The sequence below is a fragment of the Dermacentor andersoni genome, chromosome 2 (assembly GCF_023375885.2).
Source record: "Dermacentor andersoni chromosome 2, qqDerAnde1_hic_scaffold, whole genome shotgun sequence".
Lineage (NCBI taxonomy): Eukaryota > Metazoa > Arthropoda > Arachnida > Ixodida > Ixodidae > Dermacentor > Dermacentor andersoni.
This window is the reverse complement of record NC_092815.1, coordinates 32499580-32514564: the sequence shown is the minus strand read 5'-3', so window position 1 is coordinate 32514564 and position 14985 is coordinate 32499580. Positions and strand designations below refer to the sequence as shown.

Sequence of the window (14985 nt, the reverse complement as noted above, 5' to 3'; positions counted from 1 at the left end):
GAGTGAGTAAAGACTTTATTGAAAAACAAGGTATTGACGGATGACCTTGTTGTTAGGCAGCCACGAGCCCCTGGGCCCGTGCGGCATCTTCAGCTCTCTCGATGACCTTGGCCTGCAGGTCAGGGTCGGAGCTGAGCAACACGGCCTCCCACTGCTCAGTATTACTTATTTCGTGATTTGTGTGATTTTCGGCTGGGCACGACCACATAATATGGAATAGATCCGCTTTTTGCTTACAATGCTTACATGTATTAGGGTATTGGTCCGGGTAGTAGTAGTGACAGGCTACGGGGTTGGGGTAGGTGTTCGTCTGAAGTCGTCTCCAAGCTACTTCTTGTCGCTTGTTAAGCGATTTGTGTGCTGGCGGGTACACTGCCCTGGCTAACCTGTAGTGCTGGGTAATTTCCTGGTAACTGACCATGCGATCCCTCTCTGATCCTAGCGTGAGCCGTCCGGGTGCTCGGTTGGCGAGTCCTCGAGCGGCGGTGTGGGCGGCATCGTTGCCGGATAGGGAGGAGTGTGCTGGTGGCCAAATGATCTGGATTGGTCGTGGGTGTTGGTTGGTGTCTACTATGTGTTTAACGGGAGCCGAGACCCGACATTTCGCAAAATTGCGTACTGCTGCTCTGGAATCGCTAATAATGTAATGACAATGTGTGGAGGCTATTGCCAGAACGATAGCCGCCTCTTCCGCTGTTTCGGAGCTTCTGGTGCGAATTGAACCACCAGCGCGTATTTGACCTGAGGAGTCCACCACTACAAGGAACATACAGTTGCGTTCTATGTATTCTGCTGCGTCAACATAGACTACGTCTTTGAAGGCGTGGAATTTCTGATGTAGGCTTTTGGACCGCTCGGCCCTCCTTTCCTTGTGAAATTCGGGGTGCATGTTTTTAGGGAGTAGATTAATTTTGAGATGGCGCCTCTGATCGTGAGGAATGTCTACTTTAATGCTTTGCATCGACTCGTAGTTGATGCCGAGATTCTGGAGGATGTTTCGCCCGGCGGCACTCTGAGCTAGCCTTTCGTATTGAGATATAAGGTGCGCTTCTATAAGTTCATCTAGGGTGTTGTGCACACCTAGAGCTAGCAATTTAACGTTGGCCGTTCTTATAGGTAGCCCAAGAGCCTGTTTATAGGCCCTCCGGATAATTCCCTCTGTTTTCTCTCTCTCAGCCGCTTTGAGGCAGAGGTACGGGGTGATGTAGGTGATGCGGCTGAGAACGAAGGCTTGTACCAACCTTATGAGGTAAAAATATCCTGAAAATATCATTAAAGAAATGTCTTGAGCCCAGGGTTATCCAATGAAAAACATAGCTAAAACTTAATACGTAGCTGCCTATACATTTTATTGGCTTCGGCTCCCACCTTCTATGTCTGTAGCTAAACTTCTGACGATAGAAAACTAGTGAGTTGGCTAGCGCGAAAGAACAAAGCTGCACTTGTCTTATATAACCTAAATTTACCGTCTAGCAGCACACTATGTCTCTGACGGCAACGAAAGTGGCCAAGCCAATGCATTAAATCAATGAGTTCTCCCGGCACAAACACACTAAAATAATAATAAAAAGGCAATGTTCAGGAAAAAATCGCTAGCTGCGATATTTTTGTTTCCGCCTTCTCTTCTCTCTTTTCACGTTCATTTTCACGTGCGTTTTCTTAGACGGTTCATGTTTGTTCCTTGACCTCCACGGTCGGCAGAAGAGGAGCAAAAATACACGCTAAGAGGGGAAAGTCCGGGGCCCTCTTTGTTGAGACGTGGCCCTCGGCACCTCGAGAGCGCGGAAACCCTCTGGGCTCCACAGTAGAGCTCCTCGGGCTTTGGTTATACCGAAGCGACGTACGCCTTCCGGCAACGTCGTTTGATCCGCCATGCATTCGCGGTCGCCCGATGACCCTACTCCCGGTCCAGCATCCCCTTACTATGGGACTTCTTCCCCTGTACTTGAATTTTCCATGTATTGAAACATGTGCTCGCATACTTCCTCGTTACTCTTTGCAAACCCTGCCTTTGTAAACTGTTCGAGCTTGCAATGTAAAGAAGGGATTGCCTGTTTTACAAGGAAGGGCACCGCGGAGTTCCGCATTACGAGGATTATTTTCTTCGGGAATATGAGATGCATGGTAAAGAAAACGTCCCTCCTCCCTACACACGTTCACCTGAACATAATTTAGGCCGACATGAAAAGGGTGTTTGCATCAGAGTAAAACTTAGCGGTGGGAAACTTCGATATTTACAAAAGCGTATTTTCCGCTTTAACCACAATTAGCCAGTTTCACTACTGCGCCATGACGATACGTACGCCGCACGCAAGCGCTTTGCGGAACGTAAGAGCACGTGCCACGTCCGAGCTTTTAGTGCTGGGAAAATGCCTACGTACGTAAGCGGGCGAGCGTCGTTAGATGCCGGGTGCGTCGGAGCGCGTTGACCGCGTCCGCGAGTGCGTCGAATCATCGGTCGAACTATAGACTCCGTTGATATCGCCAACGTTATGTTACGTGTGGGCTCGTTCACGCAACGTCGAACTATAATTAGGCCTTTAAGAGACTCTACTTTTAGTACGGATGCAATACACGAATCATATCGAGAAAAATTTTTTTCTTTTTTTTGCTATGGATTGCCACCATGCAGGATCCGGGAATGGCTACGGTGCGTTCACTTCACGCAGCAAACCAAATCGTAGGCCATTCAAATGTACAGCCTTCCGATGGTCGCCTTCGACACCGACATTTTGTGAAACTTGTCGTGTCTGACGGAAGGACAGCGCAACGGTGGAGCGAAAACAATACGGCTTTATTTAGCCATCAACTTAACAGCGCTGGACGAACTGCCCGGTCCTATGTTACGGGAATGAAAACGCGCGCCAGCTTGAATGCCGGCGCTTCTAAGTATAACCAAAGAGTGATAACGCTTGCGCCGCTACCACGGCGCATGCCTAGCTGTGACGCCTTGTCGCCTAGGCGCGCTACATAACAACTTCTTTTGTTTCGTGCACTCCCGAACGAACGAGAACCACGAGAGCAGCTCGCAACGCTCCCCACGTACGCACGCAAGAATCGGGTGCGTGCGTACGCAGCGGCCGCGTACGCATCACGCGCCGTTCGCGTTACGCTCTGCGCATGCGCACTTTGCAGGACGTAGCAATATTGCGTACGCCACGCCGTTACGTACGCAACGTACGCAATTAGGTTACGATTACGTACGCAATCAGACAGTAAAACTGTCTGATTTTCGCATCCACGCCTCATACCTTAATACAATGCGATTTTGTTGTTTCCTTTGTAAGTATTAAGCACTTTAACGTAGGCAGCCTTCCTTTTTCTCCCCACGAAACTGACATCATAATGCTCGTCAATGATAGATGCACATCCAGTCCTCTGGCAAAAAAAAAAAACGGAAATATTCAGTGAACTATATTCACTATAATGTGATCACTATAATGTGATCACTATAATGGGATCACTATAATGTGATCACTATAATCACTATAATGTGATTGCCGAGCGGAGAAGAAGGGGCGCACTGGGTAGGACGCTGTTTTCTGTGCAGACACGAAAACGAGCGCACGACCTGAACTCCTCCTATGCGCACTGCCGAAACTGCTTGGTTCCCATTCAGGCATAATGATAAAAGATCAACTCAAGCGTTCCAATTGGAATGAGGAACGACCAGCTCGGGAAGCCTTGAAAGCGTCAAAGCAGGCCGTTTACTTTTGCTGAGGCGCATTTAACAGATTTGCGAAAGAAAGGAGGAAGAAAAAACGAAGTTGTACTTCCGGGCTCGTTTTACAAGGCCGTGTTTGTTCGCTGCTCTCAAATTTTGCTCCTTTCGGGTTCAGTTGTAATTGGTTCCACAGAAAGCTGCAAAAAAAAAAAAAAAAATCGACGTGTGGCCTGTCGCGTACAGTAGCCCCCTCCACTTTGTGGAACTGCCGTGCAATACAGGCAGACCCATCACAACGCCGCGGAGAAGATGAAAAAAACAAGAAGCACCAAACAAACAAGTAATAAAACAGCGTTGCCGTTTCGGCACACTCATCACGTATAGCCAGGCCTCCAAACTGAGTGCGCCTCGCGCTGTTCCTCTAGGTATGGATATTTTTTTGGTTACGTTTCTATTTTGCTATCTCTCGCTGTCATTTTCTTTATCACAACTTTTGTTCGCAACCACCCGGAATGCACGAGCTTGTGCTTACTTCTTTTTTCTCACTATCAGGGTTATTCTTTCCATCATCTTGGTCCTTCCTGCTTACGTACCGTTCCTCCTTAGAAAAGAACTCTCACTTGCTTTTTTGTGTGTACTTATCGGCCTTGCATTTGCACGTAAATTTGGCGCGTCAGGGTCAGCGAGAGTCCAGTACCATAATATACGTTAGTTTACTTTCATTTTCATTTTTTCTCACTTTCTCTCTACCCAGAACGTCGCAGAGTACGTCCTTTCTGCATTTATTCTCAGAGCTGCCTTCCGAGGTTCTGTCTATTCACGAACAGTGTCGTTGTTTTTCTCTTTCTTTTGTCCAGCTCTCCGCTTATTTGGCGCGCCTGCGCGGCTGAGGACGTTCTATAATACATATCTTCCATTGGCCTGCGGCGACGGCAGTGCTTCCACTGGCGTGGACGACGACGTGACCCGAAGAAATGTGCTCGTCTGGGCCGCGCGTCTATCTAACATTTGCCCGTCGCTTTTCTCTTCTCACCATTGCTTTTTCCCCTTTCTTTGTATTCCTTCTATTCGACGCCCTTAAACCTCTTCGCGGTTTCTCTTTCCTTGCGTGCGTTTCTCTCTTTCGGTTCTTGCGCGTGCGTGTCGCCTTATCGTCGCGACCCGGCGCCCTTGTCCATCCGTGCGCGCCAACATTCGCACCGCATGCGCACCGTGCGCGGAAGCCCGTCTCTCTCTCTATCTCTCTCTCTCTCTCTTTCTCTCTCTGTCGCTCGTTGCACGTCGGTTATTGTTTTCTGGAAGTTCTAGCAACAGCGCACGTGCCACGAAGGCGCCCCAGCTCGCGCGATAGGAAGTTTCATGTCATATTCTCGATTGCTTCTCCATTCGCACAAATATGCAGTTTGCATTTCTCTTGGGTGTGAAATGAAGATTGACAGGCCCAGACTCTGTCTGGCTACCTTTCCGGCCCATTTATTGGTTGTTTATTTTTTGTTTTATTTTTTTTGTTTTTCTGTGTTTGCTTGCGTGCGTGTATTTATGTGCGTATGCTTGTGGGAACCGGGGCGATGCTCAGAAGCAAAGATAACCGAAAGAACATGTTTTCTTTTTTTTCCCTAATAATGCGTCCTAAGTTTGTTTTGTGCCTTCACACAAAGCGCAAACAGTGCTTGTAAATATGTGAGAATTTTTGGAAACCGCTAATACACTGTGCGGACAAGACTGATTAAAGATAGTGTAAGACAAACAGTCGTCGGGACAAGTCAAGCGACATCAACAGAACAGACATTCTTCCAGCAGCCTAGTAAGTTGTCGTGAACATCTTTGTCAAGGTGCACATTATGCTTCATTCAGGCCTATAGATGAGCAGCACTCAAAGTGGGGCAAATGAGAGCATATAGAGAAACAAGGGGGGCAGAATGAGCACTGCGCGCACACATTCGGACACAGAGCAGGGCAACAATCAGTCAGGGAGGCCAATGTTCATGAAAAACAGCAGTAGCGTGTTCTTTCCGTCTTGAAACGGGCGATACAACAATGTGCGATACTTGTGGGTATAAAGAAACAATCGAACAACTGTTGTGCTCTTGCCCTCAACGTGACCTCCAGTGCATCTGTTTACAAACCGCGTTAATTCGAGTGGGCTCTCGTAGAACATTTCCTGAAACAAAATTCTTAGACTGTGGCCAGTCATCGATGGTACAGAAAGCTAAAAGAGAACATAATTGGTATAGTGGGAAATATGGTAAGGTAGGAGAACAATATCAAGCCGCTCGTATGGAGGAAAGTCGTGCTGTGTTAGACCTTCTGTTTTTTGTATGTGCTCCTCATACTTATTGATTTACAGCGTGCAATAATGCCGACCTTTATGCCCGAAAAGGAAACATTCTCTTGCCTTTATTGACCTGTATATTATTTATGTTTTAAGCTTTGAGCACCTACCCATGACAATCATCAGGACGTTTGCAATGTGGTCCCTGGTTAACGCCCATCTCTCCTTCCCCGCAAAAATTATTTTGTCCCTTTGTAAAGAAGTTCTGCCTCTGTACACAACTAACAAAAGCAGAGCACGCTTTACAGGGGCAGAGTAGGAGAGGGGCGGCAAGACGTTTTCTTTTAAAGATTATCTTGTCAAAATCACTGAACCTGTGAAAATAATTGTTCTGCCGCAGCAATCACCAGAACAGCTGAACTGAATGCACGAGTGCTCCAAGAATTTATACTTTAAATGCGTAAGCATTTCTATGCCTACCCAACGAGGAAACTTGTCCGTTCGTCCGTCCTGTAAATCGAACCGCAACAAAGAAAATAACGTATAAAACAAGATGAATTCGAGAGGAAAAACGTTGGCCGTGGTGAATTTCGAACCTGCATGCCCAAGCTCAGAAGCCGAGTGTCTTACATAATGAGCTAAACGCCGATGCTTGCAGCAAGTGAATATATATCAACCATATGAGTGTGTTGTACCGGCAGTACAAAACATATTCTATGATGGCTTTGTTGAAAGATTTGGCGGTAATGGAATAAAATGCATCTCTAGGACCATATGTGGACTCGACTTGGATCATTGTAGACATAAAGTAAATTTCTATTTTACAAAAATGTAATGCCAAGCGCGCCACATTCCTGACGCGTTTCTGTGGTAGCGGGATGTGCCTCCGGTTGGGACGTTCCTTCGCCTATCGAAGTGCCATCAACCCCTGAGGGCTTATGCGCTTCACGTCGCGCAGCACAGACAGATAAGAAGTCAATGAGTTGATAAGGAGTGATTAGGGGTTATATGGGTTATTTGGAAGATAGCATGGATGGTGAAAGTTCTGAAGTACGAAAAGGATCCTGCGAACCTTGCCTCATATCGACCACTATCGCTAACATGATGCGTATCAACGTTGATGGAAATACTAATGTGTACGAGGTTAACTTAATATCTTGAGCAAGGAAGTAGACTGCCCTCGTGCATGACCAGATTTCGTCCTCGGTTTAGTGCCCAGGACACTGTATTGGACTTACTAAGCCACATTGAGCACAATCGCGTCGACTGTCTTTCGGCACTTGCCATTGATGAAGCACACGACTGTGGGCTTCATACAGGCATCATCAACGGACTCCAAGCCATGGATGTCTCGAGGAATGCTCTTCGATTCACCCATGAATTTCTTAGAAATCGACGTGTCCGGGTTAATCTCGGAAATATAATGACCGAAAAGCGACGCATTTCCTTCGGCGTGCCACAAGGAGGTGTCTTACCTCCGTTACATTTTAACGTTGCCATGGCCAGCCTTCCAGACGCACTGAAGGCAGGTTGCACGGAAGTTAAAATGTCCATCTACGCAGATGACATCTGCATTGGGATCTCGGAGTACCACCACAAACGTTGGCCCGCATAGCCCAAGGCGCAATCTCTATCATTGAACGCCACTTATCGACGCTTTGGCCTACCTTTACCAGCGGAAAAATCTGTTGTCATGCTTTTGCCGAAAGTGAGGCGAAATTCAACACGCCTGACGCTGAATATTAGTGGCCATCTAATTCGCCGTGCAACTAGTGTTCGATTCCTGGGCGTCACCATCAACAGCAAGCTAAGCAACGCACTTCGTCACATGGCAGGTGCACGTTGGGGAAACAATTCTATGTCCGTGCATGAAATGAACGCTGCACTGATAACAAGCCGCATTGTCTATCAGCTGCCGCTGATATCACCATCCCTGAATCTATTAGAGCGCTTGCAGGCAGTGCACAGAAAGTGACTTCGCTTGGCGATGGGAGTTCCTCAGGCGGCTTCAAACAAGAAGCTTAGTAATAAAGCGGTGTTTCTTTCACTCTGCCTTTTGGCATCTCAGGCCTTTATGACGCTGCTAATAAGGCTGGGCGAGTACTCTGCAGGCGCGGCGCTTCTCCGGCGGCTAGGAGAAAGAACTCCGTGCCATTTTCATGCGGTGCTGAACAGCTTTTGATATTTAGGATTGGAATGGCCGAAACGGAGTAGCCTCGACCCGCCATGGTCTTTCTCAGACGTTTCCTGCAGCCTCACTGAACCCCACCTACCGGCGAAACGCACCATTTCAACTGCCGAAGCAAACTTTCTTGTGCTAGATCACTTGAGCACAGCGTTTCAAAGCCACCTACAAGTATTCACAGACATGTCGGTGTGTGCACAAAAAGATAGCTGCGCAGCGGCATACTGCATACCCTCCCTTGGGGTGTCATAGTCTGGCCACCTGCAGCACGCAATTTCGTCTACAACATTAGAATGAGCCGCAATTACCGCGGCCTTGCGAAAACTACGTGCCTATTCCACACGTGACGTCGTGGTTTTGACGGACTCAAATTCATCGTGACAACGCTTACACCGTGGCCTACCTCGACAGAAGTTTACAAGGCAATCTTTGGCACTGATTAAAGTTCTAATGAACAAGGGATTTAACGTAAAATTTCAGTGGATCTCAATGCACTTACGAATTGTAGGAAATGAAAAAGCTCACGCACTTGCACGCCTAGCACTGACATCTAACTCAAAAGTAAGAGCACCAAACATTTTTCAGAACCCTAAGGATGCAATCTGCATTATACTTGAGGGTGATCCACCAGACTCCCCGCCAAGCCAGTGGATTTACTCGCGAAGAAGCAACGCTGTTGTACCGCATCAGAACCGACTCCGCGTACACCCCTGCTTGGTTATTCAACAGAACTGCTTGGTGGCCTAGTTGGTGCTTGCAAAAATACATGTTTTTTGCCACAAGGTAAAACGCACAAGAGGACGACACATAGAAGACAACACAGTTGCCATTAGCGATACATCTCTCTTGCTCTATGAATCGTAAACGAGATTGTTTGACGGCTGAATAACGTAGGTTGGTGAGCAGCCTATGCATACGTGTATGTGTATATATATTCATGGGTCACGGCCCAAACTAAATCAGTTGGAAGTGCCGCCCGTGTTGTCTTCTATGTGTCTTCCTTTTCTGTGTGTTTTAACTTGCGGTGAAAAACATCTCTTTTGATTATTCAAGACCGAAGGATGCGTTTCCCCGCTCTTTGCGTTCTGTGGTGATATCGACGACATCGAATATTTCGTTTGGCTATGCCTGCAGTTCGACACAGAAAGAAAAGCGATGGCCGATAGCCTGCAAAACAATGGTCTTTCACACAGGACCTTTGAAGACGTCGTTATCCCAGGAGGGCTCTCGGCAGTCAGGAAGAGAATGCAATGATTGCCGATTTCCTTCATGCGAGACACGGGGGTCTTCGACAGCTGGTGACACTCATGCTGATACCCATAGGAGGCTCAGGAGGAACGGTTGCCGGCTATGTATACCACGCTAAACCACCCTGCTGCAACAGCACCACCACAACCTATATGGGTCTCATCACGGTTGATAATGGTTCGACGTGAATGTATAAGGTGCTAAAGAGCGATAAGGGCTTAGAATCGGCGGAATAGTTCTAATAAGGTTAAGTAGCGATAAGGTTGACAAGAACCATTAACAATTTATAAGGCTCGGATCTAATCCGATAAGTTTTATAACGACCGGTAAGGGTAAGGGTTAATACTGGTCGAATCAAGTTTCGTAACATTGACAATGACACCAGACTCTGTGGAGATGAGCAAGTGGCACAGTGCTTATGCAGACTTGGACAACTCCCAGAGGAGTTCCTGAGTTAAGTTTCTAAACAAGTACAAATTTGAAATAAGTTCAGTTTATTCTTTTTGCTGAATAACAGGTCCTTAGGACCAGTAGTTTCAGAACAAGGAGTTTCCAAAGAACAACAGCATGCGATTTGTAAGGAGCATGCATACACCTAGTTGCTGGTGGCCACCTGGTGTAAACAGTACTGTTTTCATTGCAACGAGATGTTTACTTATCAGGCATAGCAACTTAAGAATTTAACGTTTCTTTCGGGCATTCGTGGACGCTGTAAACAACGCCGCTTTCAAAAACGTCGTGCAATCCAAATATTCTGTTGCACAAGCACCCTTTCACCTTTCTCTCCCTCTCCCCCCGCTATTTCCATTTAGTTTCTTGACGCCAAATGCGAAGCTGGACATATTGCGCTTAGTTCACGCAGTACCGGCTGTGAACAGCACATGCAAGTTGCCGTATGGCGGCCAGGGTGCAACATTATGCGCCCTTTATTCAGCACGTTAAAACACGATACGAAAGAACGCTGCGTTATTATTGAAGCGAAGGTTTGTTCGCTTGCTCTCGCGAGTTTGGCCTGAGTGCTGGCGCCTACGTCCACCAGCATCTCGGCGGAGATACTTCTTGTATATATGAAGGCTAGATGTGCGCTGATTGAAAGTACCAGTGAAAGGGCTCATATAACTGTGATATGCCGACAAATTAGTGTACGTAAGCGCACCTCCGCTCTGCCGTAGCAACAACAACAACGTAAAAAAGAAGCTTACGTAACACAGGAACAAATAACGTCGGCCCACGGGTATCTTGAGAGCATACGAACCTGTTATTTAATAGTGGATTATATTTAACGGATGATTTAATTTAACAGTTTTTCCATAATTTTCTTGAAAGTGCCTGGGCCCTCAGATACTTTCAAGTGATTTGCAACTGCTTTTTTCATGAGGAACCCCCAACTGCTGTTGGAAAATAAATTAAGGTATTGAATAAATGATTGGAATGATTTATCCATTGTGTTTGTGTCACTGGGTGCACATCTTTTCTTGGCCAATTCCCCAGATGTTGCTTAATACGTGTAGTACCTTTCTGTGCACACATTTGTCGTCGTCGTCATTCTTCCCTCGACAAGCATCATACATCGCCATCGTCCTCTTCCCCATAGACGTCTCACACTGTGCATCCGTTTGATTTGGAGTTTGCATTTCGGCATAGCTTGCCAGCGGTGCATGCATTAAGGGCGTGATTGGCAGCGCGAAGCATCGATTGTGGAAAAGGAAATAAGGAAAGGTTAGGGAAAGAAGGACAAACAGCTGCTTTCGCTAAACCTTGGTTATTTTTTTTCCACTATACGGTGCTTCGCGCTGCAGTTCAGGCCACTGACTTAGATAAACTCACCCAAATCACTATTCTTATCTAGTTCATAAGCCAGAAATTGTATAGGAATAATGTTGTAGGCTTTGTGGTGGATATACACAAACATTGCATGAGATGACATATGTTTCACAGGATGAAACTTAACGAAATTCTACGAATCGCCGTTAGTTGCAAAGCATTTAAAGCACTGTTTTACTAAAGCTTTGTTTCATATAGATTCGAATAAGTGCGTTGGACCTACAGATATATTTAACTACAATAGTTATATGAATATGTCTAAAAGTCGCACAATTTAGTTCACTTTCATGAGGAGACGCATGGGAGACATGACGAAGCATCATGACAGTAAATGTTTTGCATACTGCGGTCGCAACAAACATTCGAGGCGTGTTTGTTGTGTTTGTTTTCTACCTTGTGATAAAAAACAAGTGCAGTTAGTGTATCCAAAGAAATATGTGCTCATAATCATTGCCTCTTCATGCTGAAAATGGTGTGTTACGAGGTCGTATAATCTCACCAGGTAATCTTATTACTAACAAAGAATTAATGCGACTTCCTCGTTACTTCCATTCTCTTCCCATTCGAAACGTTAAAAGTGAATGCCTAACATGAGAGGCTGGCACGGAATGCCTCATTCTCGTTTTAGCAATATGTATCACTGCGTTTGTATAGACACATCAAGACCACAAAGGGTTCAGCTTATATTCCGGCACACCAACAGGGTTACACGGGCCCTGTCTCTAAGCGCATGCTTCGCTATTCGACTCACTTTGCACGCACGGCCGTAGCCAGGAAACAGGAGGCGAGGTTAACCGGGGCGGAAACTGCACTGCATGCGCTTCGTTCGTTCGCTTTTCGGACTTTCGGCACTGAGGCGGCGAGGAAGTTCCCTTTCTACGCGCACGTCTCGCCAGAAAGACGCGACCGTGGCGTCACTAATGGCCTTCGGTCACGCCGTTTCGAGGCCGCCTCTGCACCAAATGAGGCGGCAGCCAACTGGGGGAAGGTGGTGCACGAATCATGGATCGACTGTATAGGACCTGCCACATTTTCTCCCCCCTGCGGTGTCCGCGTATGTGTGTCTGTTGCTGAGAAAGTCGAACACCGTGGTGGACTCCTCTAGCCTCTGTCCCCTTCCGCGCTATCCAGTTCACCGGGTCCATTAGTTTGCGTCGCGTCCCCTCTGCTTTTCTGTCTTTGTTTTTCTGTTTGCTGTGGCCTGGTATCCAGGTATTCATATATCGACCCGCTCGGACTGAAATAAGACCAGACACAATTTAAAAAAAGTGCTCACGTAATTTTCCCATATGCGATGGGCACATTTCATGGTGGCGGAGTTAAAAGGCTCCGCTTTACTGTGATTTATCTCGGGCTAAAGACTGTAAGTAGTAAATTAGGCGCTACCTACAGGGGATATAGTCCTAGATGCCCAATCGCTTGCGGCGATATCACTTTGAATGCACTTTTCTGTTGGTTTAGCAAAACAGTATGAGCTGATTGGCTGGTTAAGCACTACGTCATGCGAAGGCAATAATATCGCCGAAAGTGATCATCCGAGAATACGTCCCCAGAATCGCGTTTCCAGCAGCATTAATATAAGTTTGATAAATAAATCACCATCAAGAATCACAATCGTCCTGATGGTTTTTGTCAGAGGCGAGTGGTGATTCATTCATAGCGTTATTATCCCTTTCCGCGAATGTTGCGTCTAATGCACATGTGAAAATTTGTTCACTTTGATGGCTCCGAGAAAGAAAGATGATAGAGGAAAAGACGCACCTAGAAAACGACCTCCGGGCTAATATATGCTCTGTTTTCTTGTGTAACTGATTTGCTTGCAGATTTAAAACCCTGCGACACATACATTGGTTCTCAGAGTTTTATAATCGTTTCAACTTTACTCCTAAAATCTTTATAATCGCAAAGATCTGTCTTGGTAGCATTAAATCTGTTCAAGCTGAGTTAGGTCTAGTACGTTCTAATACAGATTTTCTAACACTGAACTTATGTGCCTTCCTTTTTTCTCGTTTCAGGTAAGCCCGTACAGCTTTCAGTGCCGACAGAAGCTGTAAGTCATACATTCTGCCGGGATGTTTTTCACACTAAAACTTGCCCTCGCATTAGTCCCAACATTTGCTTATTCCAGATGCACACCGAGACCTGTAGTCAGCGAGGCAAGTTTGGTTTGCTGTATGATGCGGATTACAGTTGCAATTATTGTTTTAGTGACAACAAGTTCAGAGTGATAGTAGATACTTTTAATCATGTCATGTTTAACTGTCCCAGCACGCTTAAAAAGAAAAGTCGATTTACTTTTGTTTGCTTTCACAGCAAGTAGCTCCAGATAAATACTTCGTGACTTTCGTTTCGTGGTTATGTCGGTATTCATTGTTGGGGCCTGTACCAGCTTGCAGGCGTTGGCTATCGACATTGTCCTCTTCTCTAACAAAGTAATAACTACAATACTGACATGTATTAGCTCCGTAGCTGAATGTCATATGGCTTAATACATCTATAAACATAAGCGCGGACTTCGAGGATACCTAATATAGCATTTTTTTTCGGCATTTGTATCTACGATGGCGCGGAAAGCAACGACAGCGACATTGGCTCCAACGCGAAAAAGAAAGGCAGAAATCTAAACAAAGTACCATGTTATATCGCTTAGACCAATATTGAGCACCATTAAACGAGCACTAACGTGTTTCATCGCACTTTCCCTCTCTGAACTTTCTTTCGCATGGTTGCTGACATATGCATGTAAATTTAAATGTTAAGGCAGCAGAGTTACTTTCAAAGCTGCAGACTCCAACGCTATCCACGGGGCGTAACGTTGACTTACGGCGCAACTTGGGGCAGTAAATTCCGCCACTCTCTCTGCGAACGTAAACTCTTCTCTTGCGTCCGCGTTTTCGCCCTCTGCCTGCGAGCTGCGAGCAGCAAGGCAGAAAAAAAGACTAGCATGAAGGAAAAAAAAGAACGAGTCTTCCAAAGCGGCCACATTTCTCAGCTGGGGCACCAGAGCCAGCGGATGGCAAAAAAAGAAAGAAACTGAAAAAAAAGAAAAATTTAGCGCCGGAAATGTGTGGTGGTGGGAAAAACAGAAGAACAAGACGGAAGAAAAGACAAACGAGAAACGCGGCAAAGTCGAGTGTTCTCGGCCGCTCGCGTGAGTGCTGGTACTCCCCCAATGCCGTGGGTGCGTGGAAACGGCGCGAGATTTTCTGCGAAAACGACAGCACTTTGGCCCGGGTGCGCCCCGTGTTTTTGACCCGGGCAAACTTCCCTCGCGGCGGCGCCTGCAGCAGCGGCATCCGTGCGAGACAAGGGCTCCGACTTCTGATTATAGGTGGCGCGGAATAAATGACCGGCGTTCTCATTCGGCATTCATGTATGCGTTTCGGCCGCGGCGACCGAGTATGTAGTGTGTGCAGCGCGCGCGTACGTGAGTTCCGCGAGAAGCAAGGGCTAGATGCGGTTATTCATGTTCGCCTCCCTCTCCCGCTAGTTTCTTTTATTCCCGGTTCGAAAGGGTTGCATATTCTACGCTCCAAGAGAACTGCTTCTGAATCTCGCCTCGCGCCACGGGTAGCGTTTCCATGCGCTTTTCGTGTTCTGTGCCTCGCATGCGCCTTGCGCATGTCTTTCACCGCCTGTTCCCGATTACACTTACGTCTTGCCTTGATTTCTGAAGACAGGTTAAAGAACTTGGTGTGATGAGACGCGTCGCAAGCTCTCCCATACTATGTTTGGCGGTTTCTCTGGTTGCTAGCTTCATAACCTATTTATTTACCCGCTGTTAGCCTTGTA

The 14985-nt window shown here is 46.6% G+C and overlaps 1 protein-coding gene across 2 annotated transcripts in view; it reads left to right on the top strand.

The window, feature by feature from the left end:
* LOC126542481 (protein amalgam-like) overlaps positions 1–14985 on the top strand; it is a 384751-nt gene that overhangs the window by 204006 nt on the left and 165760 nt on the right. Inside the window, exon 2 of one of the 2 annotated variants that reach the window (XM_055077279.2) lies at positions 13209–13243. The exons of the other annotated variant lie outside the window; for it this stretch is intronic. The gene's annotated coding sequence lies outside the window, so the exon portion shown is untranslated. The remainder of the gene's footprint in view (positions 1–13208; positions 13244–14985) is intronic. 2 annotated transcript variants of the gene reach the window in all.